This window comes from Mobula birostris, unplaced genomic scaffold, assembly GCF_030028105.1.
Source record: "Mobula birostris isolate sMobBir1 unplaced genomic scaffold, sMobBir1.hap1 scaffold_522, whole genome shotgun sequence".
NCBI lineage: Eukaryota > Metazoa > Chordata > Chondrichthyes > Myliobatiformes > Myliobatidae > Mobula > Mobula birostris.
This window is the reverse complement of record NW_027278258.1, coordinates 229269-245274: the sequence shown is the minus strand read 5'-3', so window position 1 is coordinate 245274 and position 16006 is coordinate 229269. Positions and strand designations below refer to the sequence as shown.

At 47.0% G+C, this 16006-nt stretch overlaps 1 protein-coding gene across 6 annotated transcripts in view; it reads right to left on the bottom strand.

Moving 5' to 3' along the window:
- Positions 1 to 9316, bottom strand: part of LOC140193351 (NACHT, LRR and PYD domains-containing protein 3-like) — a 53873-nt gene extending 44557 nt beyond the window's left edge. For 4 of the 6 annotated variants that reach the window (XM_072250677.1, XM_072250683.1, XM_072250682.1 and 1 more), the window contains exon 1: positions 9215 to 9316. The gene's annotated coding sequence lies outside the window, so the exon portion shown is untranslated. Of the gene's footprint in view, positions 1 to 1158; positions 1228 to 9214 lie in introns of those variants that run through there. The other 2 variants (XM_072250681.1, XM_072250678.1) reach the window with 2 other exon arrangements.
- Between the last annotated feature and the right edge of the window lie 6690 nt (positions 9317 to 16006).

The window sequence follows — 16006 nt, the reverse complement described above, 5'->3', positions numbered from 1 at the left end:
TTATGTGGAGATTTGTAACAAATATGATTATTTGATATATATATATATATATATATATATATATATATATAGTATCTGAAATAGATTTTATGTAAATGTTTCTTTGATGGTGAACTTCAATAAAAAAATAAATTACAAAAAAGAGAGAGATCAGCTGATTGAACGGTACCAAAACAACAACCTTGCACTCAAATCGGTAAGATCAAGGAATTGATTGTGGATTTCAGGAAGGGGAGGTAGAGGGAAGAGCAGTGGAAGGGTGAGCGAGCAGCTTCAAGTTTCAGTTTGTCAACATCTTTGAAGATCTGCGCTGGGCCTAACATATGGATACAATTACAAATAGCATGACAGCCGCTATATTTCATCAGGAGTTTGATGCGATCCTGGACGTTACCAGACTCTAGAAAATGTTAACGGATGTAACACAAAACAACAAGTTTCACAACATATGCCAGTGCTATTCAGTGCTGATTCAGTGCTCGGGACCGTTTTATGGGAGGGTCTAAGACCAGGGGTCACAGCCTCAGAATGGAGGGACGTCCTTTCAGTGCGGAGATGAGGATGAATGTCGTTACCCAGAGACGATGAATCTGTGGAATGCTTTGCCTCAGGCAGCTGTGGAGGCCAAGGCTTAATGTGTATTTAAGGCAGAGTTTGATAGATTCTTGATTAGTCTGGGCATGAAGGGATATAGGGAGAAGGAAAATTAGATCAGCCACGATATAATGGCGGAGCAGACTCAATGGGCCAAATAGCCTAATTCTGGTCCTCTGTCTTCTGGGGTAGATCTGCGGTGGCTTGTTTGCAGGATGTTCAGGGACGGTTAAGTCCTGTGGGGCCCTGGTCAACTTTTTAAATTACAATAAGATTGGGAGGTGGGATCTGGCTCCTGTTAACCTCCCATTACAGTGGGCGGCGGTAACACTATAACGAGGAAGAATCAGGAATCACAGGCTGTACAAAACGTGAGCGTGTGTCAGATCTGTATCTGATTGCCTTGCCTGAACGGGCCGACAAGGCAGGAACTCATACAAGTGGCGCTGCGTCCGGAAAATACAATTTCTCCGTTTTAAAGTGCTCTTTCCGTTCGGTGAATTGAACTGGGGACACCGCCGAATATCAGACCAGCAACACTCCGCGACAGGCGCAAATACTCACAGGTGAGCCGGGAGCCTCTCTCGACGGGCGAAAACTTTCCCCAAACTCCGGACCGAGGTAACACCGAATGCGGAAGGACGGAAGGAAACGGCCGCCCACTGGCGGCATGCGCATGCGCAGCATGATATCCGCGACTGTTTGCTTCTCGGCGCAACAGAGCTGCAGTAGGTGCCGTCTCACTGGCTCTTCACTGAACCCTGGAGCACCGATTGTTATTGCTATTAATTAATCATTGCCCGATGTCAGTCATCGAAAAGTCACGAATCATGTAGGGGTCCTTTTATGACAAACAATAAAGGATATCAGCACCGATCCCTGCAGAATTCCACCAGTCAGAGAGGCAAACATCTGCTGCCACTATTTGCCTTCCTCCGCTATGCCAATGTCTACTCCCATTTACTACCCCACCTTGAATGGCAAGAGAATAAAATTTATTGGTGAACATCCTATGTGGTACCTTGTCAACTGCCTTGCTAAAGTCCATGTAGAAAATATCCAGTGCCTTGCCTTCATCAACTTTCCTAGTAACATTCCTTGTAAGTTCTTTGAAAAACTCAATATATTGTCTGGAACACACAAAGTCATGTTGGATATTCCTAATCAGTCCTATTTATTTAAGTACTCCTATATCCCGTCCTTCCAATGTCTTCCCATGTCTGATATCAAGTGCACTGGCCTATAATTTCCTGGTTCAATTTTGGAGCCTTTTTCAAACAGTGGAATGAAATTAGGTATCCTCCAATCCTCTGGTACCTGTCCTGTCTTTGAGCATAATATAAACATATCGGCTACATCCCTGCAATTTTGCTTCTATCAGGGTCCGAGGGCTGAACTTCTCAGTCGCTGGGGATTTATACACTCGAATTTGCCCAATATGCCAAACATCCATGGCCTCACTTCTATAGATTATTTTCCCGAGTGAACACAGAAACAAAAATCCACTTAAGAACTCCTCCATCTTTGTTGGCTCCATGCATATATTACCATTCTGATCATCCAGATGTTCGATTGTGTCCCCTGCAATCCTTTTGCTTTTAAAATATCCGTATAATCCCTCACCTTGTCTGCTAGGACAACCTTAGGCCACCCTATAGCCTGCATGGTTTCTTTCCTCAATGTTATCTTGCATTTCCTCAACTCCAGAAGTACCTCATTTTTTTCCTACCTGCCTACACCTGTTATGCACCTATTTTTTTTTTCTATACCAGGACCTCAATATCTCTTGAAAAACTGGCATATTTATCTTTTATTTGGACAGGCACATTGAAGTCAACAAATTTTATCTTTCAATGTCTCCCACTTACCAAGTACTCATTTGCCACAATATAGCCAACTGCACTAGTCAGATCCTTTTTGAGGCCATCAGAATAGGTCTTTGCCCAATTTAGAATCTCACCCCACGGAACAGAGCTATTGTTCTCCACACTTCCTTTCAATCTGATGACATTGGGGTCACCAGAAGCAAAGAGCTTCCCGACACGGACTTCTGTTACGTGTGTCCTAGCTCAGTCCCTAATGGGAGATTGAGTATCACACTTGAGTGTTTGGGACTTCAATGTACTGACTAACGAAACTTCCCTGAAGACATTTGTCAAATAAATGAGTACATCTACTCAATATATGGTATGAGAGTTCCAGTCCGTGTATGGAAGGTTAAAATCAAATTATAACAAATTATGTTTCTTGCAATATTCTCTGACATCTACTGATTTGTTCCTCTAAATCCCACAGACTCTTGAGTGTTCTATAAGATTGACTCATTAACATGTTCAAACAATTTTCATTTCTCCAGTCTACCCATAAAGCCTCACTAGATGAGTTCTGTTATCTGTCCCTCCTGCACACCGTGACATTTTCCCTGAGTAGTGAAGCCATCTCTAGCCCTTTAATCCCTCACACTCTGTTGAATGTAAAACAATGGAACCCCAGAAAATCAAGCTGCCAGGGAAAATCGACTCTGCAGGCCAGTCTCAATAATGGTGACAATATCATAATTCCATGTGTTGATCCATGATCCAAGCTCATCTGCCTTTCCTTCAATACTTGTTGCATTGAAATATACACAGCTCAGGACATTAATCACAACATGGTTAACCTTCGATTCCTGACTCTGTCTGAGGTCTTAACAACATCTATTTGAGAAACTTGGATAGGTAAATGGATGGGAGGGGATGGAGGACAGGTCAATAAGCTCGACGGATTAACAGTTCGACAGGGAGACCAGGACCCATGCAGAGTGAAACTCCTGGTGTGTGAAAGGGAGAATAGGAATCATTCGCAGTAAAGCAGCCGGTGTGGGATATGGAGACCAGGAATGGTGCACGATAAGATTCAAAGACCGGGAATTGTTTGCGGAAAAATCCCCGTGTGGGAGTTGAGACCGGGACCACCGCTCTTCACCCTGCTCTCTTCTCCCTGATTCTCCCTCACCCCTCCCAACTCACCTCACTCATCACCCGTAGACTTCGCCGTCCATTCTCATCATCCCCCCAGTACTCACCTTCCTACCCCTCCGCACCCACACCTTCACTTTTTCTGCCTCGATCCCGTCTCCTTCATTGCTCTGTCATTGATGTCATTCTCACTCGCCCGTCTTTCCTCGCCGCCCAACTCAGTCACCTTTCCTCCTCACTGTACAGCCCACCACCCATCTCACTCATCCCTCTCTCCTTGTCAACCTAGTCACACCCTTCCTTACTCCCTGCCCCTCACTCACACATTCCTCCTCGATGCCTGCTGTGCACCCTCCTTAGACATCCCACTCACTCACCACTTCCTTGAGACCATTTATTCCAACTTCCCCTCCTACTCTCCCTAACCCTATCTCCTGCTCCGTCACTCCCTCACTCTCCCCACTATTTACTCCTTCTGCGCTCTCGCTCAACTCTCTCTGCCTCTTTCCTTCATCCTCTCCCCCATTCCACTCCCCTCTCTCTACGCCTCCCATTACCCTCTCACTATCCATCCATCCCTCTCACTCACTTTTTCTCAGCCTCTCAGTCACTCTCCCCACTCTCCCTTTTTGTTCCTCTCTCTCTGCCCCTCCATTCCCTCTCCATACCTCTCCCCCTCTCCATCCCCTCGCCCCTCTCCATCCCCTCGCCCCTCTTTATAGACCTCTCTCACCCTGCTTTCCTCTCCCCACTTCACTCCCCCTCTTTGACCCTCTCCCCCTTCTTTCCCTCCATATGTATCACTCTTACTCCCCCTCTCTCTGTTCCTCCCTCCCCCTCACTTGCCTCTGCCCTCATTCCCCATCTCTCACTCCCCCGTCTCCCCCTCTCTCTCCTTCCCCCACACAATTTCAACTTCCCCCCTCCACCTTTCACACACTCACCCTGCCCTTCCCCTCCCCCTGATCACCCCATCACTCTCCTCCTTACTGTGTGAATCATTCAACTTTTCATATTTATCAAAAGCTCCTGTGAAAAGAAAGGGCAGGGGTGAAAAGGCACGAGAACATCAGATGGCCAGGGAGGTGATAAATTTGGTCAAGAAGGAAAAGGAAACCTATATAAAGCTTCAGAGTTAGGATCAAACAAAACACATGAGGAGTATAAAGACACCAGAAAATAACTAAAAAAGGGAATTATGAAAGCCAAGAGGGGTCATGAAAAATTCTTGGCAAGTTGGATTAAGGTGAATCCTAAGGCAGTCAATACATTTATCAATAGCAGGAGGATAACTAGGGAGGGAAATGTAATGCATTCTCTTCAGTAATCAGCTCGAATCACATTAGGCTGCCACCATCCCCAGCATTCAAAAAACTGCAAGTTGTATTATATCAAAGAACACCTCACAAATACGTTCTTTGGAAAGGATCTCTAGTTTGGTAGAGTACAATACGTCACAATGCAAACTCATCGGCTCATCACGAAGCTTTGGATTACTTTAACAATACGAATACCTACATCAGAAAGCTGTTTCTCAACTGGAGCTCAGCATTTGACGCAATTATTCCTACAGTTCTGAACAAAAATCTCAACCCCATGGGACTTTCTACCTCCCTCTGCAACTGGATCCTCCATTTCCTCACTGGAAAACCACAATCTGTGCGGGTCGGAAATAATGCCTGCACATCGCTGACAATCAATACTGGTGCACCTCAAGGATATGTGCTTCGCCCACTGCACTACTCTTTCTGCATCCATGGCTATGCAGCTAGGCACTGCTCCAATGCCAGTGACAAATTTGCTAATGACTCTGCCATCGTTGGCAGATTTTCAGATGGCGAGAAGGCAAACAGGAGCGAGATATATCACCTAGATGAGTGGTGCTGCAGCAACAACCTTGCACTCAATGTCGGGAAGACCAACACACTAATTGTGCACTTCTGAATGAGTAAGATGAGGGCACACACACACCAATCATCACTGATCGGTCAGCAGTGGAAAAAGTGAGCAACTTCATGTTCCAGTGTGTCAACATCTCTGAGGATCTATCCAGGGCCCAACACATCAATGCAGTTACAAAGAATGAACGGCAGAGACTATATTTCATTAAAAGTTTGATGAGACTTGAGATGTGACCAAAGACTTGCAGAGTTCTATAGTTGTACCATAAGAATTGTTCTAACTGGCTGCACATCACTTGATATGGTGGGGTGGGGGAAGTGGAGAAGCTACTACACAGGATCGAAATTCTCCCAGGAAAGTTGAGAATTCAGTCAGATCCATCATGGGCAGTAGCCTCCGTAGCATCCAGGACATCGTCATGGAGCGATGCCTCAAAACAGTGGCACCAATAATTAGGAATCTGCTTCACCAAGGAGATGCCCTCTTCTTATTGGTATCACCAGGAAGGTGGTACAGGAGATTGAGGGCACACACTCAACGAGTCAGGAATTGCTTCCATCCCTCTGCCATCTGATTTCTGAATTGACATGGAACCCATGATCCTACTTCACCAAATTCATTTTTGCAATATTTATTTAATTTAACTTTTAGTGACAGATACTTACTGTAATACAGTTTTTTTTATATTATTATATATTGCATTGTACTGCTGCCGCAATGCCAACAATGTTCATGACCTATGCCTGCGATATGACATCCAGATCTGATGACTCTCAGGGATTAATTCCGATTGGCCCATCGGGCTGAAGATCCAGTTCCTGTGTTCTTCTCTGTTCCCCAATAACAAACTGTGCAGATAGACGGACAAAGATGACATTCCCCATCCCTGGGACCCAGTCACAGCCACCGTGGGGCAGTAATGCCACTGCTCAGTTCGTTGGAGATGGGAAACCATCTTTCTCATTTCACTTTCCACAGAGCCGGACTCTGGGCCTTGCCGATTTGGGGCTGTGTTCATAGGGATATCCGAGGCTTTTTGAAGCAGACTCGCTCCACTGCCCTGAGAGGACACTTACAGTGTGGAAGGTGCTACAGCACCCTGGTGACATCAGACCTTAGACTCCAGACACTGGGCAATAGGCAACAGCACATCTACACAATTTCATATTTCAAACCTTTCACGGTTAGTTTCTCCCCAGAGCAGTGAAAGTATAATGTGCAAGAATGATGTTGGTCAGTTATCAGACTGAAACAACATGACACTTGCTGCTCTGGGAGAAAGAACAGTTAATTTACTGAATTAAAAATATACAGTTTAGTACAATTTAGCAAGACATTTGGCAAAGTCCCACATGGGAGACTTTAGTCAAGAAGGTTCAGGGGTTTGGCATTCTGGCATTCAGGATGAGGTGGTAAATTGGCTTCGACATTGGTTTCGCGGGAGAAGCCAGTAAGCGGTGGAAGATGGTTTGACTCCCTGACTGGAGGCCAGTGACTTGTGGGGTGCAGCGGGGTTCGGTGCTGGGTTCATTGTTGCTTATCATCTCTGTCAACGATCTGGATGATTTACTGCAATGTTTGGTTTTGGCTCAACAGTCGGTTATTTGCCTTAGTCTGTACTCATTAAATTAGTTTACAGTAACTCTGTAGTCAGAGCTTTTCTTGTGAACATACCAGGCAGAAATTGGCCGCTCAGCCCATCAAGCCTCCTGTCCCACACAGTGAAATCATGGCTTTCATTCTGCCCGCCTGCCGCTTTCTGTAACTGATCACAACCCCCCCCCCCCGACCCCCACACTGTTTGTTGTGTATTGAGGCCTTGAACAGAATCAACGTCTCAGCTTCGAAAGGATGTTGAGGAAATCACCTTGAAACACCAACAATAAACACAGTCACGAAGAGAAAAGCCACATGCATTCATCTGAAATGACAAGATTTGGAAACAGAAGCCGTGTTGGCTAAACAACTTTTCGCACACTTGCTTTGAAATCGTTCCTGATTTGAGAAGTTTTTAACTTTGGCATAAATTATGGAAAATCTCAACCGTTCAGGCAAGAATCTGCAAGAACACAAATACCACGACCACCAGAAGAGACAAAATAGAGCGAATAACTTCTTGCAATACACAGAAAATGCTGGAGGAACCCAACAGGCCAGGCAACATCTAGAAAAGGAGTCCTGCCGAAGGATTTCAGCCAGAAACGTCAACTGTTCACTCTTTTCCTAGATGCTGTCGGGCCTGCTGAGTTCCTCCAATATTTCAGTCATAGTCATACTTCATTGATCCCGGGGGAAATTGGTTTTCGTTACAGTTGCACCATAAATAATAAATAGTGCAACTGTTTGTGTGCGTTTCTCAGATTTCCAGCATCTGCAGCATTTTCTCGTTTGCGAATATCTTCTTGATCACTGATCCAAAGCATAGGTAGCATGTCGACTGGAAATAAATATCAGAAGCTGAATTATTCTTACCTTAATTCACTAAGAATGCTCAGTCTCAGTGTGGGTATATTTTCATGTCGTTTTCTTCTAACTTCATACCAGACAATCAGACGAGGGTCATTTAGTAGCTACGGGGGAGGGGCTGGTGTAGCTGTTCTGTGACACTCACAGCGCGATTTTCTGTGCGCAAGCTGCTGCCCGTTTGCAAGGCGGATTCCAACACGCAGACATTCCTCAAAGCAGGGAGCGGCCTCTCTGCTGGAAGCTTATCTACTGATGTCTACTATAAGCCTCCGGACTCTCACAGCTACCTGGACTATTCCTCTTTTCTCACCCTCTCTCTTGCAAAAATGCCATCCCCTTCTCGCAATTCCTCCGTCTCGGCTGCATCTGCTCTCAGGATGAGGCTTTTCATTTCAGGACGAAGGAGATTTCCTTCTCTTTTCCCGTTTCGAGGTGTCAACCCAGCGTCTCCTCTTGTACCAAGATGAGGCCACCCTCAGGGTTTTATACACAACTTCCAGACTTTTGAACTCTATGTCTCGACTAATAAAGACAACCACGCCATTTGGCTTCTTAACCACCCAATCAATCTGTGCAGTCATTTTCAGGGAGCGAAGAATTTGGAGTCTAAGATCCCTCTGATCATCAACACTGTTCAGGGTTTTGCATTTAACAGTGTACTGTCTCATACATTCGACCTACCGAGCTGCCAAGATGATCATCACTAATCAAATCTCACTGAGATTTCTCAGGTCCTGTTGAATTTATTGCCAAGTGCGCAAGTACGGGAAGGTACAGGTACAGAAAAACACTGATTTGTAGCAGCATCACAGGCAAGTACACACAGAAAACAAATTATACAATTCTCTGTCAGTAACAATATATAAATATGTTTTACGTCATCCCGCTAACAGGACCAGAAAAACAGGGGCTGAGCCGCGGCTCATCTCAGACATCTGAAGATCTCACAACCCGGACCGACCCCGGTAGATTCTGTCAAGGAAGCGAGGCGAGGCCGACAGTTCAGGGAAGTTCATCCCCTCCCCGTTTACGTTTCACCGATCACCTTGTGTTTTTCTCTCCCTCCCCCACCCCCAGCTTTTATTCTCCAGTCCTGCCGAAGGGTTTCAGCCCGTAACGCCGATTGTACTCTTTTCCTGGATGCTGCCCGGCCTGCTGAACCCCTACAGTATTTTGCGCGCGTTGCTCGTATTTCCAGCATCTGCAGATTTTCTCTTGTTTGAATTCAGGAAAGTTAAAGGGACTCACTGCCCAACATCAGACCTCCCCTGCTTGGGACCGGCTTCAATACTCACCGAAGGGAAATTGTCGGTGTTGCCTCGCAGAGAATAATCCTTTCCCGGATCCCGATCCCGATCCCACCGCCAACTCACTTCAACAAAGAACGGAAAACAACTCCGCCCTGCCCGTACTGAGCATGCGCGATGTCGTCTGCGCGTCATCAGCGCGGTGGGCGGGGCTTCGGAAACAAACCTGCAGCTGCTGCACGCAGACTGGGAGGTTGCAGGGAGTATGGGAGACAGAGAGAGATGATGAGAAATAAATTAAGGGAGTTGGGGATGCAGGAATTCACACTAAAAGGGTTGCTGGGCAAAGATGGGAGGGTGGTGTAGGTTTGTGTGTATATATGTATATGTGTGTGTGTGTACGATTGGGTGAAGGGATTTAGAATGTACGTCTAGTGCACATTCTGGAGCAGAGGGTGGCGGTAATGTACCATTAAACTGGATGCCAACCGCCGTAAAACAAGATACAGACAGACAGCAGACTGGGAGACCGCTCTGTCCGCCAGAGAAAGCAGGATCTCCCAGTGGCCACACATTTTAATTCCACATCCTATTCCCATTCTGACATGTCTATCCACGGCCTCCTCTACTGTAAAGATGAAGCCACACTCAGGTTGGAGGAACAACACCTTATATTCCATCTGGGTAGCCTCCAACCTGATGGCATAAACATCGAATTCTCTAACTTCCGCTAGTGCCCCACCTCCCCCTCGTACCCCATCTGTTACTTATTTTTATGCACACATTCTTTCTCTCACTCTCCTTTTTCTCCCTCTGTCCCTGTGACTATACCCCTTGTCCATCCTCTGGGTCCCCCCCCGACTTGCCTTTCTCCCCGGACCTCCTGTCCCATGATCCTCTCATATCCCTTTTGCCTATCACCTGTCCAGCTCTTGGCTCCATCCCTCCCCCTCCTGTCTTCTCCTACCATTTTGGATCTCCCCCTCCCCCTCCAACTTTCAAATCCTTCAGTTAGTCCTGACGAAGGGTGTCGGCCTGAAAGGTCGACTGCACCTCTTCCTACAGATGCTGCCTGGCCTGCTGCGTTCACCAGCAACTTTGATGTGTGTTGCTTGAATTTCCAGCATCTGTAGATTCCCTCGTGTTTGCAGATGCTGCGGATCCGAGGTAAAACGGGATCAGGTGACGGGTGGAGGGTCTCCCACCTGAAGCGGTGACTCCGCTCCTTGCCCTCACATGCTGCCCGACCACCGCTGCGTTTCCCATATTATTTCATTATTTCCCGGATTATTTCAGAAACATTTTTAATTTTTCCCTCTGTTTCTTTCCCTCCACCACTCCACCCGCCCACCCTGGGTCACAGAGTTACGGGTTCGATTCCCATCCCGGTCCGACTCACAATTCAGATCCAAGCAGGAAATGTGCAGGTTTCACTTAAATCAGTCTCTGTTTAAAAACACTCATTTCTATTCACATTCCTCCGGCCTCACTGGACAACAACACTGAAACACCAAGTGAGAAACAGCAGAAGGTGCCCATTCAGCCCTTCTAACCATCGACAAGATGGCGGCTGCTCTCCCATCTCAGCCACATGTTTCTGCCTGATCCTCATTTCCTCGATCCCTTCGGTCTCCACACATCTGCCGGCCTCTGTTTTATGTGAGGATGATCACTGAGTCCTCACCGCCCTCTGTGGTGGGGATTTACAGACATTCACCACCCTCGGAGTGGAGACATTTCCCCTCATCTCAGTCCCGGACAGTCCACCCCCTTTTTCAGAGACTGGGATCCCTGGTTCAACCGGTAATGATGTTGTGCATTTCAATGTGTTCACCCCTCGGTCCTCGGTTCTCGAAATGAAAGGGTTATCACATTTGATCTTTCTTCATATGATGACCACACCACTCCAGGGATCAGTCTGGTGAATCTTCATTGCACTCTCTATAACAAATACTCTCTAACCTCTTTGTTAATCCTCTATGGAATTAATTTCCATCTTCTGCAGCCCCGTGTTGCCCCAACCACTCACCTCCCACCCCTGTCACTATTTCCACCTTCCCACCTCCCCCTCACCTGGAGCCACCTCTCACTCCCCAGCTCTTGCCCCATCCCCACCCCTCACCTCTTTTCTCGGACTATTTCCCGTCCACTCTCAGTCCAGAGGGAGGGTTTCGGCCCGAAATGTTGACGGTCCATTTCCCTCCACAGATGCTGCCCGACCCACTGAGTTCCTCCGGCAGTTTGTTCTTTGGTCTGTATAACCCGTGTTAGTGTGGGGAGCGGGATTTTACACCATATTCCCGGTACAGTCTCAACAAAACACAAATAATTGTCACTTTGCCCGGACCATTGTCCCCGCTTGCAGGGCAACAGTCTGCCGGTGTTTGCCCCCCAATGTGGTGAATCGCCACCACCGTGGGCTCAGACATTTCCACAGATGAGCCCCTCCTGTCCCCACCGGGACAAACATCCTGTCCGCCCCCTCTCTCACCGTCTTCATCCTTTCAATAAAATCCCCCTCTCCCTCCCCGGGGAACCGGCATCAAAACGACGGGCCGAGCGGTCTCCTCCTACCTCTCAGCGATACATCAGACTCCGGCCGCAGGAGACGCTTCACAAACGCCCCAACTTCCCTCGGAGGGAAATGAAAATAAATCAGAAAGCGGACATTTACTTTGGGATTTTTTTCCGCCTTAACGGGCTGTTCGCTCTGCAGCAGAGACGAGGTAACGCCCTCTCGGCTGGTCCGCCTCCACTATTGGGTGTACCCAGTGATTGACGGCCGAACTCTCTCCGTTGTCCAAACATCCTTCCAGGTGAGGCGACCCTTCACCTGTGAATCTTCCGGGGTCGCCCGTTGTGTCCGCTGCTCCCGATGCGGCTCCTCTACACCGGTGACACCGGCTCCTCCGCAGTTGTGCGGGGTCGGGTTGTTTTTGGGGGAGGGGTAGTGTCGGTATTATTGCTGCGTTTTATGCGGAGAGACGGGTTTTTTGAAGGTTGTCCATTGAGATGCCGTTTTTTTACGCTGGGGGAGCTTGATGTTTCTCTCTGAACGGCGCTCATGTTCTTCCTTTGTTTCGTGGCTCTCTGGAGAAGAACAAAAACTCGCAGTTGTATAAGGATGCAAACACGAGGAAATCTGCAGATGCTGGAATTTCAAGCAACCCTCCAACCTGATGGCATGAAGATTGATTTCTCCTTCCGATGAACAAATCTCCCCCTCACCTCTCCCTCCCACTCCCTCTCTTCCTCTCTGACTTTTCACGTCCTCTCACCTGCTGAACACTTCTCTCTGGATCCACTGCTCCATCTCTTTCTCCTATTCTCCACTCTCCTCTCCTATTAGATTCCGTTTTCTTCTGCTCTTGAGCTTTCCCACCTACCTGGCTTCACCTATCACCTTCCACCTCGGCATTTCCTCGCCCGCCCCGATTTTATTCAGATATTTCCCTCATTCCATCTCAGTCCTCAGTTCAACTGGAAACGTCGACTGTTGACTCTTTTCGATAGATGCTGCCCGGCCTGCTGAGTTCCGCCGGCATTTTGTTTGTGTTGCTCTGGATTTCCAGCATCTGCAGACTTTGTCGTGTTTGTGATTTACCTCTCCGTTGTCCCTCCCGCATCCGGCCGCCGGCGGCGCTGCACGGACCTCCGGCCACCGGCGGCGCTGCATGGACCTCCCACCCGCCCCCGACCCCCCCCCCCCCACTAAACGCCGCCGGTGTTTCTAATGTTCGGGTGGCGGTGAGTAGGGACGAATCCCGGGGTTGTGTAAATCAGGAGACGCATGCATTGCTCTGCCGGACGGCAGGAGCAGGGATGCAGTGCCAATTTTTTTAGGTGCCGGAGCTGTACGAGGGGTGATTGATAAGTTCGTGGTCTAATGTTGTACAGCTCTCGTTACATGCACGTGCAGTTCAATTCTTTGAGTGATCATGCAGAAAGTTTGAAGTTAATAACTTTTATGGTATTTCTGTTTCAGATTATTGAAAATTGATAGGTTTTCTAAAATTGACTCCTTCCGCCTTAGGCCACGAAATTACAAATCACCGCTCGAATCTCAGGAATGATCTGCTATGTGTATGAGGAGCACTTGATGGTTTTGAACCTGTTCTCAATGGAGTTCAGGGGGTGGTGTGGGTTTGTATGGTTAAGTAAACCTACTGAATGCTGAAAAGCCTGGATACAGTGGACATGGAGAGGATGTTTCTATTAGACGGAGAGTCTGTACTCTGACAGCAGAGTCTCAGAGTAAAGATGCTTCCATTAAAAACTGAGATGAGATAATTTTTTTTGGCGAAAAGATGGCTGACCTGTGGAACTTGATGCCGCAGAGGTTGGTTGAGGCTGCCATTTGGGGACATGTATGACAGAGATTAATGTATTCATGATTGCTAAGTAGTTTCAGGGTTACAGGAGGAAGGCAGGAATATGGTGTTGGAATAAAAATCAGCCATGGTTGAGTGGTGGGGCAGACCAGATGGATCAAATCAACTAATTCAGTTCCTGTGTCTTATGTCTTACCATGACTGAATGATGGCTCCTTCTTATCCCATATCGTTTTGTGACGTGTGAAGGACAATAAAAGATTGTTCACTGAGATCATTATATTTGCCTTAAATGTTTATATTTCAGTAAGTTGTTTTTTTCTTAGCAACATGAAGCAGAAATGTTTGTTTCTCCTTTTTATTTTTAATGTGTGTCATTTTCTTTCATGTTAAAGTTAGACCTGCAGCGAGAGATTAATTGGAAGAAAAACCCCAACTGGAAGCAAACCACGACTGAAGACGAGGGAACAGCAACAAGTGAACCAGCCTGAGGACTGAGAGCATCAACTGGAGAGAATCCAGCTGACTCGGAGATTCCAGTGATTCAGTCAGCAGAAAGTTTGGTGAGTCTCATTTAGTCAAACTCTGGTCCTTTAGGCATTACATAACTGTATAAAGGAAGGTAGGAATCAGTTGGAGTGAGACTGAGTGTTCCCAGAAGAACTAGTTGTGCTTCTGTCAGCCCAAGTTGCGATCACTCCAGGTCTGGAAATGTGCTTCCAGCAGCCCAGCCCTTTAAAGCCACTCCCATTCTGTGGAAGTAGTATGCGGATAAAGTCACTTAGAGGCTGTATAAGTACAAACTCTTTATTCCACGCACCCGGGGCTTACTCAGTTTGTCGCTCAAACGGCAACAGTCTATAACTGTTCCCACCCAATCCACTAACTGACTAACAATTTCCCTTACAGCATCGATATATCCGTCCAGATACCCCCCCACACAAGACAGGCTGGGGCCAAAGTTATTTACTACATGACAGCCCCTAAAGACAAATTACAAAATAGTCATAATGGCTTACACACACAGAACAGACTGAAGCTGTCATCTCTCTGTGCATGAGTGCATCCTGAAACCCTAGCTAGCTGCCCTCAAGAAGAAATATGGCTCAGCATGGCTCAGCACATCTGTTGATCATCAGCAGTTTCTTTCAGAAAAACAGGCTGCTATTGTTTAACGAAGTGTTAACCCTTTTACATACTTTATCATTCCCTCCTTTTGATCATTACATGATCAACAAAGCAGTCATTTTTTTACAGAGAAGGCAACCGAGTACAGCATTGACATCAGTGGGTAAAAACAGCCTACAACAGTAATTATTACAATGATATGTACAACTATTAGGCCATAATGCAATATCTCGCCCCACATATTACCGAACAGGCCTTCGAAGACCACAATTTCGACCCTTCGGTGAACCCGTGTCAAACCTGCCCTACTTTCATGATGCTGTCAATCTCCTTGACAGTGTGCTTGGAGAGGGGTGTAATGTTAGACTCATCAGTGATATAGGTGCAGCATTCTGTGTCAATAATAGCACAGGTTCCCCCTTTCTCAGCTGGGATAAAATCTAAAGCCATACGATTCTGTGGGACTGTTTGCCAGATTGCAATCATTTCAGTGGATATTTCTGTTACTTGGGCCTGTATTTCTGTCGGGGCCCCTGCGGTATTGTGGCCAGCTCCTCAAGTACTGTAGCCAAATTGATTATCTCACGTGAATTCCTGGCTACTCCATAGGAGAGAAAAGCGATCATCCAAAATCGCTCAGTCTCAGTTATTCCTCTCCGCTGCTGGGCACCTCCAAGTATGGCCAGGATGCATGTTTCCCAGTGTAGGAAGTTCTGTTTGATGGGGGCCTGAGATACCATCCCTCAAAACACTGACAGCCACCGTCATCTCTGACTGGACCACAGTTCATCACCTCACTTCCCCGGGTGTTATTTGAGAAAGCCCAGGCTCAGAGTTCCTCACTCTGGTTGAGCGGGATTACTGACATTGGAATCATAGTTTTACCATGCTGGGGAATTTCACCACAAACCCAGCAGGCCCCTACTTCTACCTGTTTGGCATAGGTGTGACGCAGAGACGGAAAGGTGTTAACATGGGGGCCCCCGGATTCTGGGGTGAGCCCTCTCAAAGTCATAAAATGAACACCACTGTCAACCAATACATTTTTCTTTAGTCCGAGAGTTCCTTCAGTAACACGTTTGTTGTCTGTTCGATGTATCCACCGAGATTGCCCCTTCAGTTTCACAGCCGTGAGAGTGTTCAGTAACACCTGATATGGTCCTCTCCACTGAGGTCTGAGTTTCCCTCAATCCCAGTTCTTGATCAGGCGAAAATTCCCAGGTTTTATGGCGGGATAGTAACTCATCTCTGTGGGGTAGTTCTCTTCCTTGTAAGCCTGTTGTACCTGTGAATGTACATGTGGCAGATCTATTTCCCCGTCTCTTCCCATAGGCCCTACAACTACTCGATGAGTAAACAACAAACGTTGCTTCGGAGTTTC